This window comes from the organism of the source record quoted next, unplaced genomic scaffold, assembly GCF_019419815.1.
Source record: "Pyrus x bretschneideri cultivar Hongxiangsu unplaced genomic scaffold, Pyrus_bretschneideri_v1 Contig31, whole genome shotgun sequence".
In the NCBI taxonomy this organism is placed as follows: domain Eukaryota; kingdom Viridiplantae; phylum Streptophyta; class Magnoliopsida; order Rosales; family Rosaceae; genus Pyrus; species Pyrus x bretschneideri.
In genome coordinates, this window is record NW_025999624.1 from 3,374,850 (window position 1) to 3,383,903 (window position 9,054).

At 38.6% G+C, this 9,054-nt stretch overlaps 1 pseudogene; it reads left to right on the plus strand.

Annotated features, from left to right (window-relative positions):
* Positions 1–8,252: 8,252 nt before the first annotated feature.
* Positions 8,253–9,054, plus strand: LOC103934588 (annotated as a pseudogene).

Below are 9,054 nucleotides of genomic sequence, written 5' to 3' on the forward strand. Positions count from 1 at the left end.
ATGATCAAATCTTTCAATTACTAACTTCTATGGCGCAGGGAATGCAAAATAGGGACAAAAAGGTTGATGAATTAGAAAAGCAAGTAGGGCAGATTGCGGAGTTCATGGGCCAACGTAAATTGCCCCCTAAATGCAAAGATTCGGGTAGTTTTACAATTCCTTGTGTTATTGGCAATAATCATTTTGAACATGCCATGCTAGACTTAGGTGCATCTATTAATGTTATGCCTTACTCAATTTATGCATCTATGAACCTAGGTGAGTTAAAAAATGATGGTGTGATTATTCAATTGGCCGATAGATCTAATGCCTATCCAAAGGGTGTTTTGGAAGATGTGTTAGTGCAGGTTAATCATCTAATCTTTCCAGCAGATTTCTACGTGTTGGAAATGGAAGAATCAAACCATGCCCCGTCATTGCCAATTCTTCTTGGCCGGCCCTTTATGAAAACTGCCCGCACGAAGATTGATGTGTTTAATGGGACTTTGACAATGGAATTTAATGGGGAAGTGATTAATTTCAATCTTTATGAATCTATTAAGTACCCTCTTGATGATCATTCATGTTTTGCTATTGATGTAATTGATTCGTTGGCGCAGGACCATTTTGAACAATTGAACGAAGATGCACTTGAATTGGTCATTACAAGAGGAATGGAACTCAAAGACAAGGAAGTAGGGCAATTGCATACCCACGGCATGCATGGTGAGCACTATGTCATGCCCCCTAGGGGTGACATGGTTGAGATAGTGGCTGCCCTTGAGTCATTGCCACTACAATCTGGTAAGTCCTCGGACCCAATTTCAATTCCAATTTCGACTAATAAGCCCATTCCTTCAGTTGTGCAGCCACCTTCCCTTGAACTTAAACCATTGCCAAGCCATTTAAAGTATGTTTTCTTGGGAGATCAAGAGACCTTGCCCGTCATCATATCCTCCTCACTCACGACACAAGAAGAAGGTAAGTTAGTGAGGGTGTTAAAGGAGTACAAAGCCGCAATTGGTTGGACCTTGGCCGACATCAAGGGAATAAGCCTGACTACGTGCATGCATCGTATACTTTTGGAGGAGGGGTCCAAAGCATCTCGAGTGCTCAACGCCGACTCAACCCTCCAATGATGGAAGTTGTGAAGAAGGAGATAATCAAGCTCTTGGATTGTGGAGTGATCTATCCAATTTCGGATAGTCGGTGGGTGTCTCCGGTGCAATGTGTTCCAAAGAAATCCGGAGCAACTGTGGTGATAAATGCCGAAAATGAGCTTGTTCCTACGCGAATCCAAACAGGTTGGAGGGTTTGTATTGACTATAGGAAGCTTAATGCCACGACAAGGAAAGATCATTTTCCCTTGCCATTCATTGATCAAATGCTTGAAAGGTTAGCGGGTTATGCTTTTTATTGTTTTCTTAATGGATATTCAGGTTATAATCAAATTGTGATAGCTCCGGAAGATCAAGAAAAAACCACTTTCACATGCCCTTTTGGTACATTTGCTTATCGTCGTATGCCATTTGGTTTATGTAATGCACCTGCCACATTTCAAAGATGCATGATGAGCATATTTTCAGATTATGTTGAGAAAATTATTGAGGTTTTTATGGATGATTTCAGCGTTTTTGGTGATTCATTTGATGGTTGTTTGAATAATCTTAGTTTGATTTTAAAACGATGCATTGAAACTAACCTTGTGTTAAATTGGGAAAAATGTCATTTCATGGTTAAACAAGGCATAGTTTTAGGTCATATTATTTCTGAAAAAGGTATTGAGGTAGATAAGTCAAAGATAGATCTTGTGCGTCACTTACCCTCTCCTACTTTGGTTAGAGAGGTTCGTTCGTTCCTTGGACATGCAGGTTTTTATAGGAGGTTCATCAAGGATTTCTCGAAGGTCTCCTAACCTTTATGCCGCCTTCTACAAAAAGATGCACCATTCAACTTCACCAAGGAATGCACGGCAGCTTTCCAACTCCTTAAGGACATGCTAACCACGGCACCCATCATTGTGCCACCGGATTGGAGCCTTCCATTCAAGCTAATGTGTGATGCATCCGACTATGCGTTAGAAGCTGTTTTGGGCCAAAGGAAGGACAAGAAGCCGCATGTCATCTACTACGCATCTCGGACGTTGAATGACGCTCAATTGAACTATTCAACTACTGAAAAAGAACTTCTTGCCGTTGTCTTTGCTTTAGATAAATTTCGATCATATTTACTTGGTACTAAGGTTATTATTTTCACTGATCATGCAGCTTTAAAGTACTTGTTCACGAAGAAGGAAGCCAAACCACGGCTAATTCGATGGATGCTACTTCTTCAAGAGTTTGACATCGAAATCAAGGACAAAAAGGGAAGTGAAAATGTGGTGGCTGACTACCTAAGCCGCATGATACATGAGGAGGAGCCGTACCCTATTGTAGAAACCTTTCCCGACGAGCAATTGCTATCTATTAAGGTAAGTGAGCCTTGGTATGCGGATTTGGTAAATTATTTGGTGACTAAACAAGTTCCTAACACTTTAAATAGAAACCAACGTGATAAATTGAAAAAAGATGCTAGGTTTTATGTTTGGGATGATCCATACTTGTGGAAATATTGCTTGGATCAGATTATACGTAAGTGTGTGCATGACATGGAGTTCAATTCTATTTTAACATTCTGTCACACTTATGCATGTGGGGGACACTTTGGGACATAACGCACAGCCCTTAAGGTTTTAGAATGTGGATTCTATTGGCCAACTTTATTTAAGGATGCTAGAAACTTTTGTATGTCTTGTGATCGTTGCCAAAGAATGGGTAACATTAGTGCAAAGGATCAAATGCCGCAAAATGTTATACTCCCTGTTGAAATTTTTGATGTTTGGGGTATTGATTTTATGGGTCCTTTTCCTTCCTCACATGGTTTCCTGTATATCTTACTTGCTGTGGATTATGTGTCGAAATGGGTGGAAGCAAAAGCCACCCGAACTAATGATTCTCGAGTGGTTGCAGATTTCATTAGAACTAACCTATTTGCAAGGTTTGGAATGCCACGAGTGATCATAAGTGATGGAGGATCTCACTTTTGCAATCGAACCATTGAGGCTTTGCTCAAGAAGTACAACGTCACGCATAAGGTTTCAACACCTTATCATCCTCAGACCAATGGGCAAGTCGAAGTTTCAAATAGGGAAATTAAGCAAATTCTAGAGAAAACTGTGGGCCCTACAAGGAAGGATTGGAGTGTACGGTTAGAGGATGCGTTGTGGGCATATCGCACGGCATATAAGACACCCCTGGGCATGTCTCCATTTCGGCTCATTTATGGCAAACCATGCCATCTTCCCGTGGAATTGGAGCACAAGGCGCATTGGGCCATCAAGACATTCAACATGGACATTGATGCCGCTGGACTTCACAGGAAGCTCCAATTGAATGAATTAGAAGAGATTAGGAATGAGGCGTATGAAAACGCTCGAATTTACAAGGAGAAGACCAAGGCTTTCCATGATAAGATGATTCGAGGCAAATCATTCTCCATTGGGCAGAAAGTGCTACTCTTTAATTCCCACCTTCGCTTGTTTCCTGGTAAGTTGCATTATAAGTGGGTTGGCCCGTTTGTTATTACTAATGTCTTTCCTTATGGTGCAGTCCACGTTCAAAGCTTGAAAACAGGACAAGAGTTCAAGGTGAATGGCCATCGATTAAAGCCTTACTATGAGAATTTCGAGGAGCATGTGGTGGATGATGTACCCCTCCATGCCGTGGGTACTACTAGTGAAGCTTAGCATGGCGTATTCGTCCGGTTAGAAGACATTAAAGCAAGCGCTTCTTGGGAGGCAACCCATGCATTCGACAAGGAGAAGATGGAACTTCCACTCCAAACCCAGATTTGTGTTTCTAAACCCTTCTCCTTGCTATTTATTTTATCATGCTTAGTTGATTGTTATTTGTTTGCTTTTATGTGAGTCTTTGTGTGAAACATTGAGGACAATGTTTGATTTAAGTGTGGGTGGGGGGGGGGTAAACAAGTGTTTTTATGCAAAATTCGTGGGATTCTATCACCTATTACTTCTAATGTTGTTTCTCACTGTTTTAAGTGTTTTTAGTGCATTTTAAGCTGTTTTGGTGTGTGTTGAAGTAAAAATCCGAAAATTTGAAAAAAAAGTGAAAAAAAGTGTTTTGAAAAAGCCAAAAAGAGTTGTTTTTGTGTGTTTGTTTGTGTCTTAGGGTACCTTCCAACACAATGATGAGGATTTGGTTTTTAATGCATGACTGTTAAAGAGAGTTACAAACAATGATGGACGTGTGATTTGCTCTTTGGTTTATGCTTGGTTGTAGTTATAGTTTACGAATTCACATGTAATCACAAAGGATAAAATCAGTTTTTGTGACATGCTTGAAGGAAGGAACTCAAACAAACGCTACATCCCTGAGAGACTTGAGCCTAAACGTTTATTTGGAGAGTTATTAATCTGTGCATTCTTGTTTTCTAAAGTCGTTGCATGATCTCATTATTCTTTGCTTGGTTGCTACTTAGAATGCGTTTCATCACTATAGTTCCAAATACTAGAACTCATACCAATTTTATTCAAAGCATGAAATTGATTAGCATAACAAATAACAAGATGAAGTTGTGTAGTAGTCACCACCATAGCCAAATAGCCGAATCCACCATTGTCATTTGTATTGTAGGATTAAACCCCTTTGAGCCTCAGTTAGCCTATTTTCTTGTTAACCACATCACCCTTACCCAGCCTAGAATAAGACTTTCCATACCCGTGTTCTTGAAGTATAGTGAAGCATAACTTAGAAGGAATTCCTTTTAAGTGACATTTGTGCAGAAAACAAGTGTGGGGGAAGGGATTTTATGAGTGTGTGTGTGCCAAAGTCTTAAAAGGGGCACGGGAAAAAGAAAGAAAAAAAAAACGAAAGAAAAAGAAAAAAAAATCGTGAAAAAGAAGAAAAGAAAGAAAAGGAGTGAAAATAAGTGAGAATGAACTCACAAGTGTGATTGTTGAAGAGAGGGTCCAAAAAGTTTGAATATGGCCCTAAGTTTTGTGTGATTCCCCCTTGGGTGTTCAAAGTTGACTTCTGCGTTCTAAAGGGAATTCTAAGTGCCTAATTCAATACTTTGCTCACTATTGCTTTAAGAATGTTTGTTTATCCTTCACCTTTCGTTGTTAGCCAATTCCCTAGCCTCGTTACAACCTTTGACTTCTATCTTGATTGTTATGTGTTTCAATATGTGGAGTTTAAAGTGGGTTTGAGCATATGGTATCCCTGGTTCTCGTGTCTAAGTAGTGGCATTCCATTCATGAGATCATATATATACATGCTAATAATTCCAGAAAATGCTCTCCTTGTTATAACATATGTGAGTGTTCGTCTACATGTTTACATCAATCTTCTCACATATACCTAGTGTAGGGAGTGTAGTCAGAACTTCTGTGTGAAAATTGAGAGTACATCTTGTAAGGAATTGAGGGAATTCTCTAAGGCATGTTACTACATTCAAAATGTTGTTTTAATTGATTAAATGCGAGCTAGTGAATGGTGACTATGATTAAGTATGCTCGAGGGTAAGGATTGCGTAAATCTATGTGAGTAGTGATCTGTAACATTTTATGTTTCATTGGAAATCCCTGAGGCAAACGTTGGAAGGTCTAGAGTGATGTTTTGTTTCTTTTGTTTATTTGTTTTGCTTGAGGACTAGCAAAAGATAAGTGTGGGGGAATTTGATAGGAGCATATTTAGGCGACTTAACTAGCTTATTCTTGTGCATTTATGCTATTATTTCTTAGTTAATGTTGCATTACAACTCAATTTCGTGTGTTTGTAGGTCCTATGGGGTAAAGTATCAAGAAAGGGCATTTTGGTGCATTTCGGAGCAATTTTGGACACTTTGTGGATAGCTTACATATGGGCCAACATGGATGGACGAATTTGGACTTCAAGAGGCTAGAAATGTGATAAGAAGAGGAAGGAACTAAGCTTGGGACAAAGTGGATAAGGTAGGAGCTCAAAAGAGGAAACATTATCCAAAACCTTATCTAACCTTATCCAACACTATCCAAAACATTATCCAAACCTTATCTCATCTCATCTTATCCAAACCTTATCATGTCTTAATCCTAATTGCATGGGGACCTAAATGGATAATTCTAGAACCTATTTCTAGAAGCATCCTATTCTAGAAGGTCCAAATCTGCCACAAAACCTATTCTTTCTAGAAGCCCTAGAGAAGTGGCGCCCCAAACCTTTCTAGAAGGCTTTGCCTTGCCTTGCAAGCCAAGCAACCCTCTCCCCTAAATCTGCCGCACCTCCCTAGGCCCAATTCCTTTGGGATTCTGATTTCCAAGGCCTAATCCTTGTGGATTTGGGTATACAAATCCTTTTATAAAACTATGTGGGCCAAACCCCTTCCTAGGTGGATTTGATAACCCATGGCCGAACCCTAGGGCCCTAATCCACTAAATCTGTTAAGCCTAACCCTAATCAACTTAACCCTAGGACTATATAAGCATAATTTCAGCCAAAAGTTCGTACACCCCCTATGCTATACACAAAACCCTTGTGCCGCAACCTCCATTCTCCATTCTTGACATCCATACACCTCCCTACACATTCATACACATCTGCCGCAGTTTCCCCACCATAATCAACCATAATCAACCATCCTCCATCCCTCTAAACAAGGAAACACCATCCAAAACCCCCAATTCCATCACACACACTTTGTGCCGCAGCAAGGAGGAGGAAGAGGAGCCAATCTGTGCATCGAATCCATCTTGGAATTGCTGAACGTTTAGGTGTAATCTTTCTTATGATTTCAATGTTTAAATTCAATACTTTTTGTTGTGCAAGCATGAGGAACTAATCCCCTTTTGGCTAGGGGGAATTTCAAAACCATGGTTATATTTGCATGATGATTTGATTACTTTCAGTTGTGATTTCATGAATGATGAATTCAATTTACTTATCTGTTTTAATTAAAACTTGCTTATGTATATGAATTGAGAGTGCACGCTTAATTTGCATGCATAAACATGATGCTAGGGTATGAGGGAACTTCACCTAATCGCTGGGAACTTATATTCATGAGTAGTTAAGATTGTTGGTCACAATTATGATAAGTGAATTCTTGGCATAAGTATCATGCGCTTTCATAGTTACGAATGCCTCGTCAACACCTATGATTTCCATAGAATCTAATGATCTTTGATTGTCTTTCTTTTATGCGCTTTCATATAGAAAACTTTTAAGGAATAATTTGATTGCAATGCGCTAATTCCATTCAATTCAATGGCCTAAGGGAAATCTGAGAGTTAATTTAAGCGTACCTAATTAACTTGGGGTGTTGAGGTTCATAAATTCATTGATTAAGCAACTGGAAATTGTATTATGTGCAAGTATGCCATGTGTGGAGAAAAACCTCCTAGCCATCTCACCATCCATTTAATTCCACCAATTTCGTCCAAATCTGTCTAGTTTACATATTTGTTTTGTTTGTTTGATTTTCGTCAAAAACCAAATCCCCAATTGTCTTAGAGTGTCTAATTGGTCCAAATATGTTTTAGATTGTGTTTTTGAGAGTTTTGAGTCAAGTTAGAACCAATTTTCGTCCAAGTTTGTGTTTAGGCTCAAAACTGCCCAGATTGTGTTTTTAAGGCAGTTTTGAGTGTTTTTAGCATATTTTGAGTCTTGTGAACGTGTTTGAGTCTTTCTACGTGAGTTTAAGTGTTTTAAAGGTTAATTTTATTTATTTGAGTCAGTTTAGAGTGTTTAGCAATCCCTCATAATCCCCGGTGTAAGAACGATCCCTACTTATTTATATGCTACAATTGTCAAAAAAGGGTTAATTTGTATGTTAAGTTAATTTTCGCATCAGTCTCTTATCTGCAAATTCCATATATAATGAAACGAACTTCAAACCCAGCTCATCTGAATTCTCCAAGTAAGACCAATATTAATAAAGGACATAAAATACCAAAATTGATCTCATAGTGCAAAATTCTCAATAATAACCGCATAGATCAATACGAATTTATAATCAAAATGTTTTTCAACTCGATGTAGTGATACATGATCGTATAACTTTAAATTTGAAAAGAGAGAGAAAGATCCCTAGCAAATAAGAAGTGAAGAAATAAATAGATTGCATATAAGAATCTAAAAAGCATGATACTTTCATTTATGTGTATATAAGCATATAATAATGACACTTATTATTTCAAATAGGAAAGTTAAATCAACATAAATACATTTTATTCAATAAATCCAAGCAATAGGTGGTTTTGCACTAGCTCTACTAATCGGACAATCAAGATATGTGATTTGGCATCCAATGGTCTACAACTTTCATTTACGAGACATATTGAGCAGATAAGAGGCATTGCCGTTAGCACCATGCATCCTTATTTGTCCTCCATTGGCGATGAAGGTCAAGTTAATTGTTGGGACTTTGAACAGAACAAGGTTATTTGTTCGTAGCACAGTCATCTAAGTGGTGTTTATAGCATGACTCTTCATCCCACTCTTGACTATTTACATACCAGAGGACGTGATAGTGTATGTCGGGTTTAGGATATTTTTCTTAAGCATGTGCAAGTTCATGTATTGTTCGGCCATGAAGGTACAATTTGCTCCTTTCTTGCGAGGCCAACAAATCCACAAGTTGTTATCACTCTCACGACACAACCATAAAGCTCTAGGACCTTAGAAATGGAAAAAAACGTTTCAACTCTCACGCGTTATAAGAAATTAGTGTGTGCAATGGCACAACATCCTAAATTACATAAGGGGAATTGCTTTGCATTTGCTTCGACTAACATGATAAAGAAATTCAACCTTCCGATTGAGGGGAGAATTTATGCACACCATATGCTCTCCGAACAGAAAACCATTATTAACGCTATGGCGGCTAATGCAGATAGAGTAATATCCACTGGAGGTGACAATGAAGGTTTGTGGTTTTGGGATTGGAATAGTATCTCAATTTTCAACAATCCAAAGCAATGGCGCAGAGAATGAAGCTGTGATTTATGCTATTTCATATGACATCACAGTTCGAGTCTAG